Consider the following 18,298-nt stretch of genomic DNA (forward strand, 5'->3'; position numbering starts at 1 on the left):
TAAAAGAAATGATGCTCTCGGTTACCTATTCACAATATTTACCTGTTAAAGGACCGTTTTTACAGTCCTTGGACTCAACAGACAGATCATGGAACAACGCTGTCTATCAGAGCGGCAAAATGGTAAAAGTAATAGCGAAAGCAGTGAAGTGTTGACTTTACAAAGGATACGAGGGAAAAAAACAGACCCCCTCTCCCACCCCCTCTTCATCACCATCTCTCTCTCTCTCTCTCCGGCTGGCAGCCGAAGTTAACATTTTCAGAGAGAATATTCCTCCCTCCAATAGTGGAGCGTAATTCATTTTCCATCTCTGTTCATTAATCATTGTTAAAATTAGTGATCCATTTCTTCCACTCTGCCATCTGCACTCAGCTTCGTTACAAACATGACACCTTCCCGCATAATAAAAGCTGACAGGCAAGAGGATGCCTTTCCAAATAGCTTTCTGCATATGTGCACCTCTACAACTGATGCTGTTGTCAAGACAAAAGTAGGTTATTTAAGCTCCCCGCTTTAACAACGCACACACACAAACGCAAACATACACACGTCTGGCATGAACGCGTACGATCGCGCTTCTGCTAGGCACGCACGTATGCGGCATATAGACCAGATGTAGATGTCCGACAACAGAGCACATATTTACATTAAATGGCGAACGGATAACACTCGCAGATTGCAACAAACCAAGTTCCTTGGTTTGTTTCTCTCGCTCACTCTGTCTTTCTCCGCTTTACGCATGTGCGCTTGCACGCTCGCAAACATAATCTTATCTGGAATGTGCTCAAATCTGCACAAAAACACACAGAAAGCTGAGCTATTGTCCTTATGACAAGTAAAGTTATGAAATATCAGTCTTTAACACAGCTATCAGCGCCAAGACAACAAAGAACCTGTTGTGAGTTAATGTGCTGTTTACGTCCTCTGGAGTTTTATTTCACCTTTCATTAACACATGCTTGTTGTTTGTCCACCAGGCCTTGAGAAAAAAAGGCCTTGGCCCTCACCCGCAGCGTGTGTATGTGTGTGCGTGTGTAATAGGATTCTCATTTATTGCGTTCTCATTTCTCACACATGGGAGACAGAGCTTTGACCTTCTCTAGGAAAATAATAATGATAATGATGATGATAATAATAAATACATTATATTATACAAAACACATAATAAATACAACATATATTTAATACTCACACCTACTCTTGACTGGTATTTGTCCTGGATATTACTAGCACAGTCTCCTATTCGCCAAGCGGGCGAAGATAGAGAAGCGCTTGCTTGGGAAATGAAAGGCTGCGTAATGTATAGAAGCCCGTTTCTGCACCAAAGTCCAAAATAAAAAGGTAATTGTGATTTTTTCTTTTTAATAATAAAAGTCACAACTATGAGATATAAATACAATTGAGAGATATAAAGTCACAATTACTAGAAAGAACGTAAAAACTGTTAGATAAATCGACACAATTGCAAAATATAAAATCAGTTATGGGAAATAAAGTAATAACTGAGATTTAAAGTCAACATTATGGCAAACAAAGTGGAAATTGTGAGATTTAAAGTCACAGTTGTGAGATATACAATCACAGCTGTGAGTTACTGTCAAAACTGTGAGATATAAAGTCACATTACTGAGATATTAAGTCATAATTATGAGTAGTTGTTACACTTGTGACATATAAAGCCACAAGAAATAGTTATAACTATGAAATATAGTTACAATTTTGAAAAATACAAAAAATAAAGTCACATTTATGACAAATAAAGTTGCAATTGTGAGAAAGTAACAACTGTAAGATGTAAAGTCACTATTATGAGTCATAAAATCACAATTGTGAGTTAAAGTCAAAACTGTCAGATATAAAGTCACACTTGTGAGATATTATGTCATGTTGAGTCACAATTATGAGAAGTAGTTACAATTACAAGATACAAAGTCCAAGTTACAAGAAATAAAACAACAATTGCCAGTTATAAAATCACAATTATGAGCAGTTGTTACACTTGTGACACAAAGTCACAATTACAAGAAAGTTACAACTGTAAAATATAGTTACAGTTATGAAAAACAGTCACATTTATTACCAATAAAGTCGCAATTGTGAGAAAAAAGTAACAACTGTGAGATGTAAAGTCAATTCTGAGATATAAAATCACAATTGTGAATTAAAGTCTCACTTGTGAGATATTAAGTCATGCTGAGTCACAATTATAAGAAGTAGTTACAGCTATAAGACACAAAGTCCAAGTTACAAAAAATAAAACATCAATTGTGAGTTGTAAAATGACAATTATGGGCAGTGGTTACACTTGTGACATATAAGTCACAATTACAAGAAATAGTTGAAATACTGTGAAATATAGTTACAATTCTGAAAAATTATGTCACTTTTATGACAAATAAAATTGTGAGTTGGAACTGAGAGACAGAGTAATAGCTGTGAGATGTAAAGTCACAGTTATGAGATATAAAATCACAATTGTGAATTAAAGTCAATGTTATATGTCAGTGAGAGTCAATGAGATATTAAGTCATGTCAAGTCCGAATTATGAGAAGTAGTTACAATTATAACATACAAAGTCCAAGCTTCAAAAAATTAAACAACATTGTGGGGTATAAAATTACGGGCAGTTGTTAAACTTGTGACGAAGTCACAGTTACATGAAATAGTTATAACTGTGAACAGTTACAATTGTGAAGAATAAAGCCACATTTATGACAAATAAAGTGGCAATTGTGAGACAGAAAGTAATAACTGTGAGAGGTAAAGTCACAATTATGAGATATAAAAGCACAATTGTGAGTTAAAGTCAAAATTGTGACATAAAGTCACACTTGTGAGATATTAACCCTGGTTTCACAGACAAGGCTTAAACTTAAGTCTAAGATGTTTCAACTGAAAGAAACTTGCACTGTTTGATCTTAAAATATATCAACGTCTTTGTTTTGTCTTAAGATGGACACTGGTAATGTTTTTTTCCAAGGCATGTTTATAAAAATTACTTAAATGTCTTAATTGAACTATGGCCTAATCCTGGCTTAGTCTAAGCCCTGTCTGTGAAACCAGGCCTAAGTCATGTTAAATCACAATTATGAGCTGCTGGTATGAGTTGTTATACATGTGACATATAAAGTCACAATCACCAGAAGTAGTTATAACTGAAATATAGTTGTAATTATGAAAAATGAAGTCACTTTTATAACAAATAAAGTCACAATTGTGAGGTATGAAGTCACAGTTGTAAGACAGAAAGTAACAACATACATAAAGTCACAAGATACAGCCACGATTCTGAGACTATATTTCTTGTGACTTTACATCTGACAGTTGTGAGAAATCACAACTACTGTTGGATTTTTTACTACGAGGTGGGAATGGGGCTCCATATGTCTGTGTTTCTATGACGTGTGTGTGGTGACGCTTACGTGTTGGTGGAATTTGGGTACCAAATGTGTAAATATACGAGTGGACTGTGTTATTGACAAGTGACTAAGTGTGCGTGCGTGTGTGCGCGCTGGTGAGTGTTTAGTGTCTCTGCTGGCGAGGAGAGGAGGGTCGTGCTGATATAATGAGCAGCTTGGAGCAGATGATGCTCCGACTCCATCCCTCCAGATCCAGACCAGAAGCCTGTGTTTGCTTTCAGCAGGCCGGGGCTCCAGTCTCTCCGCTCCCCCTTCCATCCCAGTCGAGTCCAAGGCTTCACGCTAGGCCTCCCAGGAGCCCTTGGCCCAAACCATTAATCTATATAATGCCCTCAAAGAGCGAGCTTTTTCACACCACCGAGAGCCAAGCCGAAACAAGGGCAACGGCTACACCGTCGAGTCAGCTGTTCGCCCTGCTGTCAACATACACACATGCATATAGACAGCCACAAATAAGCGATTCATCTTATAAACGCATCCGAAGGACCGTAAACAAGAAGCAGAAGCCCCAGACCTCAGATCGCGCAAGATGCCCGTGAAAAAAGCGGGAGCGGGAGCCAGTCAGCAGATGGGGCAGCAGCTAAATTGTGTTGACATTCACCCTCAACATGACCAAGAGAAAGCCAGAGCTTCAGCAGTTTCCCCTATCTGCTAATTCGGTTTTCCTTGACCCCGACGCACACACACCAAAACACACATCTCAACACTTCCATTCACAGCGCACACGCAGACATGTTTAATTTCAGGTTCTCACCACATGTGAATTACAGAAAAACTGATGGTGGACAGAGGCCAGGCCCCGCCGGACTGATTAGCATCATTTAAGAAAGCGCGCAGCGCCGAGAAGACCGCCCAGCCTACGAGATGGGTGGCCTCTCCCAGCACTAGAAGTCAATACCTAGTAAACTCATTTGAATTGAACTGAGTGAAAAAGCACTCCAGCGCCCCGGCCACCGCATACATTTCCCCCCTCGCACACATGTATTTATGTATTCGTCTTTCCCTCGCTCTCTTTTCCCCTTTGTCTCCCGCTAAGTGCTTTCAACGTTGGTCACCATAGACTGCCGGCAGAGGTATGCATATACATTAAGTGCGGAACAATGTTCTTTTTCAGAGGTATGAAAATAATAGAAGGGAGAGGCGTCCCCCTCCCTCTAAATTAGATAAGCCATGCAAATGGCTTAAAATTTTGTAAAGCTTTTGAGAAAATCCTACTTATGGTTGCGATTCTGTGCCAAAAAGTTCATCTGGCCTGTAAATTTAAGCATGGATTACAAATATTCAAATCATGAGCTTACTGTTCAAATAAACATTTCCAACAGGGAGAAAAGTTGCAAGGCATACACTTTCAACATAATTCCCTGTCTGGCATCGCCTGCCCCTCACTCCTAATAAAACAAAACCTCTCCAAAAATTCAGGAGAGAGCGGGAGGGGGGGAAAAAACAAAACAAAGGAGTTAAAAGTTCGCCTTTTCATTTTTCGTCAGACTGAATAAACACCGCTGATGAAATCTGTAATGAATGTAATTGTAACCACCTATACAATTGCAATCTGCCGGGTAAGAGAGCGAGACAAAAACGGAGGGAGAGAAATCACAGGCGCAGCACAGGCTGGGAAAGTGGAACAGATAGTAGAGTTTATATTTGAAGGAAAAAAAGCACTACGAGCGGGTGAGAGAGGGAATCAAATGGCTTAGGCTGGTCAGCTGCTTGCCACATGGTAGAACTAACAAGAACTGAAGTCACAATGATTCCAGCCTGGCTTGAATGTCCTTCCTCCCCTCTCTCGCGTTCCACTCTTTCCAAAACAGTGGGACCGGCTCGGACCCGGACGCTTCTTGCAACTTTAACCTTGACCTGCGCGTCAAGTCTTTCGCTTCTCTTCTTCCGCCGAGAGAAGAAAGGAGAAAAGCGAAGGTCTTTTTGTGATGACAGCCGGTGCTACCCCAGGATTAGAATAGCCCCTATCATTCCAAAGCAAGAGTGCCATATTAAAGTCTTCCACATTTGCGAAATTGCAAACAGATGCAACTCAAGTACCTGCAAATAATCTGCCAAGACCAATTTCAAAAGGGAGATTTCCAAATATGTGGAAGTCATTAGGACGCGCATTATTTTTGCGATGAGCAGGAGGCTGGAGCCGGTCTAGAGGCAGATGGGTGCTGCTTTTATTTAGCCAGAAAAAAGGACTATGTGTTGTTCCATCATAAATGAAGATATATACCGCCAACAAAACAATTATACCCCAAATATTGACGATTCAAAGACAACAAAAGAATGTACCGTTTCCTTTCATCGTTACCGAGCGCAATCTTTCATCTTTCTCATTCCTTCTTCATGTTTCGCCATTCACTTCTGATAACTCAAGAATCAAAGAGATCTAACGGTGATGTAAAGAGAAAATATTAAAGGTAAAACGCTTCAGATATCTGATTTCCAACTGCTGTTGGTTTTCTTTTCTTCTTGCTCTTTAAGAAACTGAATCGCTTCCTCTTGTTGACTCTCTCTATCTTATGTTTTATGTAGCAGTCTTTCCTGTGTTCTCCAAATAGCGTTTTACCTCTGCATGCCTGTGCCGCATTCTCTAATTAAAAATGATTTTACCACCATGCACTGCGACAGACTTCATTAGGATGTGTGTCGAACAGCCTCTCAGCTCCATTCTGCATGGGATATCCCAGTCGCATGCATGCTATTCTCTGCTATCCTGTTTCTTGACGTGTTCTTACATTAAAAAAAAACAAATAATTTAAATGGAATTAAAAAGTATGATTCATTGATCAAATGTACCACTATGTCAATGCTTTGGGTTTAAGAAGAATTGAGAAATCGAGACTAAATGTTAAAATGATAGTTCACCAAAAAAAAAGAAAGTTCACGTTGTTCCGAATGACTTTCTTTCCTGTGCAAAACAAAAGAAGATATCTTAAAGAATAATGTCCAAACAACATTGGACCCCATTGACTTTCATTGTATATATACAATGTATGTATATATATATATATATATATATTTGCTTGATCAACAATACAGTAAAAACACTAATATTTCAAACACTAGTTTTCAATTTTAACCTAAAATAAAATGTAATTTACTCATGTGACGGAAAGCTACATTTTCAGCATCATTACTCCAGTCTTCAGTGATCCTTCAGAAATTATTCTAATGTGCTGATTTGGTGCTGAAGATACATTTATTATTATCAGTGTTAAAAGCTGTGCTGCCTAATATATTTATGGAAGAAGAAAGTTCAAAAGAACAACATTTATTTAAAATAGAATTTACTGTCAGTTTTGATCAACTGAATCCATCCTTGCTGAATAAAAGTATGAATTTCTTTCGATCTTACTGACCCCAAACTTTTGAACCATAGTGTATATACAGAGACATTCTTCAAAATATTTTCTTTCGTGTTCCACACAAGAAAATCATACAGGTTTGGAACGGCATGAGGGTGAGTAAATGATGAAAGAATTTTCCTTTTTTGGGTTGAACTATCCCTTTAACTGGTGAGGAACTGAAGAGTGCAAAATGTAGTTTTTTATCTCCCCCGTTCTCTCTGTACCATCCACATTCGCTTTCTGTCTCAATGTGGCTGGCAAAAAAAGAAAATTCTATAATTGAGCAGTACAGAACATGTGCCCTCCCCGCTCCAAGATGACAGATGGATTATAAAAACTTCAAAGGCGAGCATTTGGAGCACCAAGGGAGAGATGGTAGGTATTTGAACTATCATTCTTTACCCAGGAGACAATGGCTGCCTGACACGGCGTATACATCAAGAAATAGTGCAACCACATAGACATAATCTCCCTCTCTCGCTCTCTCTCTCTCTCTCTCCCTCCCTCCCTCTCTCTCTGCGATACATTAAACATCCTGTTATGAGTAACTTTCAGTCAGGCACAAAAAGGCTAAGGAGGGTTTGTAAGATTAAAAACAGTTCACGGCGCACACACTATTCGGAAGACCTTCGTAACTGCTATATAATGTGACATACACAGGCATAAACAGCAAATTAACTTGTCATCCACAGCGAGAAGTCACTGAATGTTGTATTAGTTTTAGAGTCTATTTAATGAAACGCTACACTCATGAAGGCTATAGCTAGAGGAGCATTTGCCCCCCTGAATGAATCCAGCAGCCAGTGAAAGAGAGGTAGTGCTATCCGTTTCTCTCATCCTCTGCCGTGCTTTAGATATGGTTGTGATCTATTAAAAAAACATGGCCATCTGTCCAACTTCCTTCAGCACAGAGGCAGCCTATGGGCAAACTACTTTTAATAATATAGAGACAAGATGTGGGAATGCCACCATGCATACCTAATGAGAAGATCTAGATCCCCCGCTGCAAATCACTACTGATTCTTATCCAAATCTGCCCCGGTGTGAACTTACTTGCTTTTGTTACTGGTTGAAAACACACACACACACACATACACTTTCACTAGAATACAATCTCATTTGTTCTGTGACTGTCGACTCTCGGCTTTAAGGATTCGTCTGTAGGATCTAGACGATATAACTGAATTCTCAGTTGTTTTCTTAAGATTTCACTTCCCTCCCAGTTAATTGGCACTTACGAGACACCTTTTTATGAGATGCGTTGCTTAAAATATGAAATATAAATATAAAGCAACATTGTACACAGACACAAATCTGGAACTGAAGACAATGAGAATCAAACAAAGCACAATCTGAGACATTCCACACAAATAATTGATAAAGCATACCTGAAATCCAGACATGGCCCACTGAAGCAGTCACACTTATTCATGCTTGATTTATAAAGCTGGTTGACGTTAAGCTTTGAGTTTGCGCTAAGAGGGCTGCCCTTTGGCCTTAAGGATAACCCCGGTTTGTTTGCGTTTCTGTATGAATGCGTGTGGCTTCTGCGGTGGAGCGTGTAGTAACGCTTTTCTTCGACTGGTCACCTTTTCAGTGTCCATCAGGATTTCCTCCCTAATCCCAATGGATCATCCTATCAGTGCTTAAAGCATGTTTATGTGTAATGGAATCCATCTTTCTTGATTCATCCCACTCCCCCGCTCCTCCCTCTGCTTTCTTTACAATTTTTTGATCTGTTTTCCCTAGGCCAGAAGTTCTCAAGTTTTGAGATCAGAGTGATTATACAGTATTTTTAAAAAACATATATAAAATATTATATATTTTAAAACATTGGTCCCACTTTATATTAGGTTAGCTTAACTACTATGTATTTACACTAAGTACAATGTACTTGTTGTGTTCATATTGTATTGCAAAACACTTCTGCTGCTATTGAGGTGGGATGCTGGTAAGGTTAGGGGCAGGTTTGGTGGTATGGGTAGGTTTAAGGGTGGGTTAAGGTGTAAGGGATGGGCCAACAGTGTAATTATAAATGTAATTACAGAAATTAATTACAGATGTAATTACATTCAGGTATTTTTAAAATGTAAGTACAATGTAAAAACATGTATGTACACATTAAGTGTATTGTATCAAATTATTAATTTAAATGTAAGTACTTAGTAGTTAAGGCCAACTAATATAAAGTGACACCAAAACATATAATAAATAATATTATGTAAATGAATATGTGGTACATTTTATGGAAATAAATACACTAAAATTAAAAAGTTAGGGTTTGGTAAGATTTTTTAATATTATTTAATAAAGTCTCTTTTGCTCTTTTTTTAATCAAAAAATACAACAAAGCAGTAATATTGTGAAATATTATTACAATTTAAAATCAATGTTTTTTTTAATTATTATTATTATTCTTATTCTTATTCTTATTTATTTAAATATTATATTATAAACATTATATGTGAACATCTTCAGCAGCCATTACTCCACTCTTGGGTGTCACATGATCCTTCAGAAATCATTCTAATATGCTAATTTATTGCACAAGTAAAATTATTATCACCAGTGTTGAAAAGCTGCTTAATATTTTTGTAGAAACTTTTTTTTATGATTCTTTAATGAATGGGAAATTTATTTGAAAAACAGTGTACATGTCTTAACCGTCACTTTTTATGAATTTAAAGTGTCATTGCTAAAGAAAAGTATTAGTTTCTTTACATATAATATATTTTGTATATATTTTAACTGACACCATCGCGAACCAATGCTTCTGAAAGTTGTGGGTGGTCACATATCCGCTGATATGTGACCCTGGACCACAGTCATAAGGGTCAATTTTTTGAAACTGAGATTTATACATTATCTGAAAGCTGAATAAATAAGCTTTCAATTGATGTATGGTTTGGCCAAGATACAACTATTTATAAATCTGGAACTGAGGGTGCAAAAAAATCGAAATATTGAGAAAATCGCCTTTAAAGCTGTCCAAATGAAGTTCTTATGCATATCACTAAACAAAAATTACGTTTGAATATATTTGCGGTAGGAAATGTACAAAATATCTTCATGGAACATGATCTTTACTTAATATCCTAATGATTTTTGGCGTAAAAGAAAAATCTGTAATTTTGACCCATACAATGTATTATTGGCTATTGCTACAAATATACCCATGCTACCTAAGACTGGTTTTGTAGTCCAGGGTCACATATGATCTCAAAATGGCCAAATGTCTGCCAACGTATCAGTCATTTACCAGCTGTGACAAACAAATCTCTTTACATATAGATCTATGCTTTGTTAAACCTGTGTTTTTGTCAAAAATGGTGCTATAGTGAGTTTTTGCAACACACCCTCTCCAAAAGCAAGAATCCAGGTGCAATCTTTTACCTTTAGCTTCTCAGCTCCTCTCGAACACCTGCTCTATTCCTCCACACAGTCCCACGATGCTCTCTTCTCTCCAGCTATTTCTCTCTCTTCCTAGGCTTGGAGGTGTGCAGTACCTCCCCCTTGCTCATAACCAACTGACTACAGTGTTTGATTAAAAGCGCATTTGGACGGTAGAGAAAGAACCCGACCCGGCCTCCATAATTAAGATCACTTCCGAGATTACTCGTGACAACAAAAGTGTGGAAAGCGGGGATCCGGCGGCCAAGGCGAGGGGATGAAACAGAGGAGCATGGGACGGGGCAGACCCCTCGTGTGCCTTGATCAAACGTCCAGTCGAGGGGAGACGGACCCCCACGGATCCCGCCGCACGAGGGACACGAACAGATCCCGCTCCACATAGATTCAGCACGCGTGTACACGCACGGCAATTTCACAATAAATCCCATATTAGAGGGAAAGAAATAACAAAGTCCTCCCGAATAAAAGCGCTAACACACAGACACATAGCACGAGAGCAAACAAACATTTTCGTATGCAATAACGCAAATACACACACTCCATTTTGGAGTAACAATGCTGCAGGTGCTGTTCAAGTCTAATGAAGACAAATAAACGTGCGAGAGTGCCTAGAAGTCACATAATAACAAATAAAGATCAATACTTCTCAGAGGAGAATTATTAGCCAGCTTTGTGAGTTTTAGCCAAAAGCCTCTGGGTGTGATTTGTTCTGTCTCACTCATAACTTCCCTTTTTCACAGCAGACACAGAAACCCCACATCACATTTCTCTTTCTCTCCTTCTCTCGTGCGCTCTGCTACGGCTGTGGTTAGGGCGCTCACTGAGGCGTTGCGAGTTAAGTGGCCTGCCCAGAGGGAGCGCGGAGCTACGCCGTGGCCCACCTGGGCCTTGATCCCGAGACCCCCTGCGGTCAGAGGTCCATCTCCTTAACCGTTCCTCGGCGATGCTTCGCATTACCCCGGCCGTCCTCAGCCTCCAAACCCAGCGCGGGAGGCCATTAATATAATCACAGGGATGTAGTGTGCGCCGGAGAGCCCCGAGGCTACGGCAATCAGCGGGGCTGAGTGAGGGCTAAGAGAGACTGAGGGGAGAGAGAGAGAGGAAGAAAAATATATAAACCGAGGAGAAAATCTCCCATAGCTTCCCCGTTCGGCGCGCGCGAGCCGAAACAGGATCGCGTCGGATCATCATTCCTGGAGACGCGGGACGAGAGGGGGGCTGAGGTTTGCACTTTAAAGGGGACCTCCCACGACGGAGGGAGAGGGAGATCGGGGGAAGGGGGGGATCATGAATCTTCTCTGCCCAACCTTAAGCCTCTCTAGTTAGTTGATCTAACGATGACTGGTCACAGTACCATCATCATGCAAATTTAAACAGAGATGATCTTTTAGCCGCCTGATGAGGGGGCCACACATACAGGAAAAGTGTTAATGATCAACACCAGACCACAGGCCCCTTCCTCTGCGCGAATCACGTCATCGCGGCTCCACTTGTTATGAAAGTCGCTCTCGCTCTCAAACAGCCGTTATCCATAACGTTCTGATTAGCGTCAAGAAATTAATTCACCCTTAAGCATCTTAGCAAAATCCAACCCACATTTATGTATAAAAACTATAAATATCATGTTTATATTTAAAAAAGCACATGGAAATTTGCTTTCAAATGCAAGCAGGAAACAAAATGCCATCTTGTTCTGTACGTCAAAAACAGTACGTTTTCCTTCAGTAAACGGGTTAAAAGGTAACTCTTGTACCCGTTCACTTGACCTCGGAAAGTTAAGAAGGATGCTGGCGGTTGATCTGACACGAACAAGTCATGCATAAAAACTTCCAGAAGTGTAACTGAACTCTAAGCTGTCCTCTCCGAGCATGCCTTCCATTTTTTTCCAGCCTCCAGTCGTGTGGGTTTGGAGCGGATTGGATCGTCCACATTACCACAGGCTGATCTATACTGACAGCCTTATTTACAAAAACGTGGGGAAGAGTAACAAGGCAAGTTACCCCACACTCTCTCCTTCACTCACTTAACTTAGCTTTCTCCCAATTACAACGATTGGCACAGACGCCATAACAAAAGAGATGAAACGGGCAACTTAAGAGACAGACAACAACACTTCGTGATCAAGACTGAAAAAAGGGAGCAGGCGAGAGAACAAAAACAATAACAGACAAGAAAGGGGGAGAGGGAAAAGAAGCTGATTTGTGAAAATCGGCGGAGATTGTGGGAGATGTGTTATGGGTAAGCGTCAGCAGGAGGGGAGAAACACATCTTAAGACTTAAAAGGTGTGTAAAGTAAGCTGAGCATCGGGGGAATTCTCTCTGAGAGCCCCTTTAAAATTCACCTCTGTATTAATGCAGATAAATAAAGGCAAATTCCCCAAAGTAAATACTGTTTAACTCTCACCTTCAGCAAGAGTTACTTAAAGTGCTTCTCACAGGACTGACAGCCCTCTACAAACAAAGCAACCAGCTGGCTGATTGTATGTGTATATATGTCTACAGGATTTAAACAATGCAAGTATTTCCATACAAAAATTGCTATACACTCCGCCACAATGGCTACAGTAACACACAACTGATGCTTCTATGATCTTATAATATTCAATTTCACTGACGTTCCAACAATTAAAGGGGGAAACTTTTAAAATAAATAACAATTTGCAATCAGTTCAGTGTGTGAAGTTCTCTTTTAAACTCAAAACATTTCGACCCACTGAAGCTGCGCCTGGCCTTAACCTTGGCCCAGAGCGACAGAAATGAGCAGATATACAAATACTTACATACTTAATATTTGTTCTGGGAAGGCCTGCATACTCATATGACACTGAGGGTCTGAAGATGTGGCAGTGCTGGTATGGCTAGTGGAGTGTGGGGTGGTTGACAGTCACAGAGGGGCATGTGTTCAAAGCCTGGAACGCTCATTAGCATTCGGACCTATTTATTTACTTTAAGATCGCCCGAAAAACAGTAAAACACTATTAGAGCTTTTGGAGGAGGGGAAAGTGGTGTTTTAAAAGTTCTAGGTTGCATGGTGTTTAAGGTCACTAAATATTTGCAAAGAGCCATTCGGGTGAAAGATGCATTCATATTTAGAACTATAAAACTGGAAAATGCCAACTAAAGCACTGAGAATAAGTAAAAGATGCCTTTATAAAATATGACCCTGGACCACAAAACCAGTCTTAAGTAGCATGGGTATATTTGTAGCAATAGACAAAAATACATTGTATGGGTCAAAATGATCGATGTTTTATGCCAAAAATCATTAGGATATTAAATAAAGATCATGTTCCATGACGATTTTTTGTAAATTTCCTACCGTAAATATAGCAAAACTTATGTGCATTGCTAAACATTTTTAGAATATTTAGAATTTTTTCCACCCTCAGATTCCACATTTTCAAATAGTTGTCCTGTCCTAATGGAAAACGTATTGAATTTACCGTTATGACTGGTTTTGTGAAGGTCACAAATGGAGTTCATCTACAATCGTTTATTTAAAAAATAATAATAATTTTGAATGGTTTACAGTATATCAATTCTATTCTACTGAAAGAAATTCCAACATTAAGGTCAGATATTGAGCGATACGGCCCTGATGTGACCACGATTCGGTTCAAAGTAGACGGACAGACGTGCAGAGGCATTAAAGAGCTTTGCAAACAGGCGGTCATGTCCCTGACTGATATCAAGCGGCAGTTATCAGCACTGCCACACACAGATCTCTCACAGCCTGTTCAAGAGCACAGCACAGATATGTTAAATACATCACCCTCTCTCTCTTTCAACATCTCTCTCTCTCCCTCTCTTTCCCAGTGCCAGTGCTTCCCTCTTTCCCCTCCGTATGCCATCTCTCTCTCTCTCTCTCTCTCTCTCTCTCTCTCTCTGGTTAGGAGCTGCTAATTCACAGGGTCTGATCTGTCTGTAAGGCTGGAGACGCCAATGCTATCATTATCAGCCAATTCAGCCAGCCGTTAAATGGAGGAATCAGGAGACATTTGCTCTCCTCCACTATCGCAATGACATCATTACCGGGAGAATCAACAGCACAAGCACTCTGACCGTGTGTTAGTGTGACTGTGCAAGTGTGTGCGTTAGCATGTGTGCATACACACTGTGTGTATGTGTGTGTGTATGTGTGGTGTGTAAAACACAAAAGGGTCGTATTCAGGGGAAATTAGGGGGGAGTAAAAATAACATGAGCCTACCTGTGAGATACCAAGGACCGGGACACACTGTCAGCTGAAAGTTCCCAAGTGCAGAGCATGGAGAGAGAGAGAAGGAAAAAGAGAGTGAGTGAAAGAGTCGTTTGCACATACAGGGTAAATGGCAGTTCGCCGCTAGCTGTGGCACTACTTTTTTTCTTTTTTTTTTTCACCCTCCCTCCCTCTTTTTCTGTCTCCTTTTGCCGCCCCTCTCCAACACCGCGCTAATAGCCACCTGTGAACCGCGCAGCCATATGATCCACTCCCAGGCCTCTGGAGTGGAGTCACCTCTGTGTTTTTCGGCCCCCTCCTCCAATGATAAATCATCATCGTTTAGCTAATATCCGTTTTTAACCTCTCTCCCTGATTAACAACACTCTTCCCCCCTGGATACAAACCACTCCTGCTACAGTGCAGCTAAATAGCTTGCCTCTTTCCCTTTTTTTTTTTCCCTCCGCTCTCTTTTTCGTATTCCTTTGCTCTCGGTTTCTCTTTCCTTCACTTTTTAAATTATAGGTCCTTCAGAGATAGGACAAATAACAATTCATTAACCATGACTGTCACGTCTGTTCGAAAGGGTCACTATCAGCATTTTAACCTTCAACTGCTCAAGAACAGGAAGAAAAGACACATGCATTTTAATTAACCAATAAAAAAACAATCCTAAGTCGCAAATAGGCAAGAAACAGATGTTATGGATTATAACGTGTCGGGGAACACATAAATATACTTGTGTAAAATTGTTGCGGTGATTATGCACGCACAAAAAAATAAATAAAATACGGCACCCCTAGTGGAGGGGGCAAGAGAGAAATTCAGTCCGCGCAGATCTGACTGGAAATTGTCAAAATATTTGCAGCAAAGGAATTCCGACATGCGAGCGGCTCGGGCTCCCCTACAAAGGACCCATCTTCCCTGAGTAACAAGTGGAGGGAATGAGTGCCGACAGAGAAGCTAAAATCCCTCAGGCTAAAGAAATCCAGCTATTGTAGTAATAACCCCCGAGACCTGGCTGAGTATGTACAGCTTTCAGAGGTACTTCTCATCCTATTTGTAGCCCCACCAGTGATGTATGTGTGAGTGCGTGTGCGTACTTGTAAGTGACGGGGTGTACGTAACGTAGGTCACTTCACCACTCAGGCGCTCCTTTAAACAGGCTCTTTTTTCCCATGTTCTCTCTCGTTTTATTTATGTATTTTTTTTTTTTTTAGACAAGTGCAACTTCCCACCACAAATACTCGCTGGGGTTTGCCTATAATACTATAATGTATTTTTTCATCTCTTTTCTCATTTTTTTTTTCCTTTTTTGTTCCACAAGGCAAGTTTCATTAAAGATCCAATTATGCAAATCAGGTCCTGAAGAGCCAGTTGAATATGCAGTATAATAGTGTACCGTAATAGTTCAACACAATATACTGCATCTGAGGCAGATTTACGAGGCAACATAACTGCTACGCCTCCGTCCTTTGGAGAAAACCTCTTGATCATAATTAAAGGTGCAGGGTCCCGCTTCTCAGTGGCGTCCATTTTAACCAGGCCGCCCTCCAGGGGGCTGCAGTCCCTCACGCTCGGGATGGCTTGCGCACCCGTTGGGGTCATGACCTGGAAACAGTTCAAGGGTAGGCGTTGTTAAACTCCCCCAATTATCTAGAGACATCTTGTAACAGAGATGCCCTCCGCTCCAACGGCGGACCACCCAGCCATCAGAGGTATCTGCCACTATTTTTGGTGCCTGTGCGGCACTGCAAATATTTACCACTATTTTAAGAGCTCGGATTAGAATGCAAAACAACATAATAGCATGTGCTTAAGGCCAGTGATTGACAGGAAGTCGCTTGTTTGCGCAAAGCCCGTCTGCTGAGATGACATGGCTATAATTTCGAGCTTCTCAGCGACTCAAAAGCAAACCGTCATGTCAGACGGTGCCTTATGGTACATGGGAATTCGTTTTTCTCTTTTTCTAAATAAAAAGTTAACTCAGCAGTAAACCTCAGTTATGAAAAATAAGATGCTAGGTTTTTAAAAAAAGTGGGGTGTGGTCAGCTAAATAGGTGTCCCGTTTCTGGAAAACGAGTAAGGCCGTAGCCAAAGGCTGACCGTGTCTCCCAAGGCTGTGTAAACCTGCCCGATTCAACACTCTTCGTAATGACCACATGTCCCACAGCCTTTCTGTACACACACTCTCTCGCTCTCTAAAATGTGTGAGAGAGCGTGAGCACGTGTGTGGTGTTCGAGGACTGATTTTCGTCCACCCATTCCCTCTCCCACAGGAGAGAATTATGAGAAAGAGAGAAAAAAAACTTAGCGGGATACGAAACATCTGCACACATCTGTTCGGTTCTGTCATCTGCGCATGGGCTAACTTTAACTGTAACGTATGCTTCCCTTCCAGTGCTCAATATTCCTCAAAGCGCCATTAGTCTATCTATATATTTTCCTCATGGAAAGTGCCTCCGGGTGGAGTAGAGCAAGGACCCTCTCTCTCTCTGTCTCTCTCTCTCTCTCTCTCCCTCTCTCGCTCCGTAGACAGACAGACGCTCCTTCTGGTGGCACCCTGGCATGAGGCAGTGGAGACAAGATCATCCGTCACCACCTCATCTGTCAGGGCACTCTTTATTCTTAGATCACACACTGACTGACGTCTGTGATTAGCCCGCTCAAAAACTTCCACTCCTCTACCCCCTCTCCCTCTCTATCTCTCTCTGTCTGTTTCGAACGACTACGAAAAGCCTTAGAAATCATCACTCATTTATAAGTGACATGTGCATAACGAAATGTCCTTATTCCACTATAATTATTTGTTAAATACAAAAGTTGACATCTGTCAGTAACCGAACATTCCCATTTATATTACGTAAAGTGACATGCTGAACTGTGTCTTCGGCTGTACACAGGCGGATATTGAATGACAGGGAATTATGCGCTTAATCAATTGGAGAGGACAGGCATAGGAGTAATGTGAGGCACTCTTTTTCTAAATGTACTTTCAGAGGATGCTGGATTCTATAGCGATCGGTATAGGACCACACCCATAACTATACACCAAAAATCCGGATGCTTGGACATATTGTCGTTTACAACAACGTGAGGGAAAAAACACTCTTAAAAGACAATGGCACAAAACTTTTTAAGACGAAGATCCAAAAAACTTGATTGAAATGTAAACCAAAACTAAAAATAAAATGTAAATAATTTTTAAAATCAATTTCACTTATATTGTTTTTACATTTCAATGCCAAAAAAAGTTCAAACAAAATAAAACAAAACAAAAAAATTCGAAATCTATGCCCTATTTTTATCCCTCTTCTTGTGATATGGCATTGTGGGCCAAATCAATAGCCATCACAGGCCAACGTTGGGCATTCGTGCCACAGAAGGAGCATTTTTGTGTTCCCCAAAGAAAGTGACAGTTAGCAGTTCTTAAAAAAGAACCATTTTTCTCAGTGTGAAGAATATTTTAAAACTCTAAAGAACTCCTTAGAATATTTGGTGCAATGCAAAGGTTCCGTGGATGTTAAAGGTTCTTTATAGAACCATCAACACCAATAAAAATCTTTATTTTAGAGAGTGTGCTTGTAAAATATTTAAAAATGTCATTAAGCAAAGATAGATTCTTGTCTCAGAAGTTAACTTAACCTTCCTCATCAAGGTCACTAACGTTATTTGGAAAGCCGGCAGCATCACGTGAACGCCCCCAACAAACAAACGCGACGCTCCTGACGTTTAGGGATCCTTCCGCCACGAGGGGAAAGGCCTGAGACTTCAGAGCTGGAGAGGAAGGGAATGAGGGCGACGACGGGGTCGGTGTCTCCACAGCACATATCAATTAATACCTAAACGCCGCGGCCTTGCCTGCCATACCGTCCCCCCTGAGTCGCCTGGCTAGGGCCCGGGCATCTGGAAGACAATTTCCTCCAATTAA

General features: G+C 40.6%; 1 protein-coding gene across 5 annotated transcripts in view; it reads right to left on the minus strand.

The window, feature by feature from the left end:
- The window catches only part of znf536 (zinc finger protein 536), a 211,522-nt gene that overhangs the window by 189,499 nt on the left and 3,725 nt on the right, over nucleotides 1-18,298 (minus strand). For 4 of the 5 annotated variants that reach the window (XM_051115131.1, XM_051115133.1, XM_051115132.1 and 1 more), the window contains exon 2: nucleotides 14,380-14,413. The exons of the other annotated variant lie outside the window; for it this stretch is intronic. The gene's annotated coding sequence lies outside the window, so the exon portion shown is untranslated. The remainder of the gene's footprint in view (nucleotides 1-14,379; nucleotides 14,414-18,298) is intronic. 5 annotated transcript variants of the gene reach the window in all.

Source organism: Labeo rohita, chromosome 7 (genome assembly GCF_022985175.1).
Source record: "Labeo rohita strain BAU-BD-2019 chromosome 7, IGBB_LRoh.1.0, whole genome shotgun sequence".
Classification (NCBI taxonomy): Eukaryota; Metazoa; Chordata; class Actinopteri; order Cypriniformes; family Cyprinidae; genus Labeo; species Labeo rohita.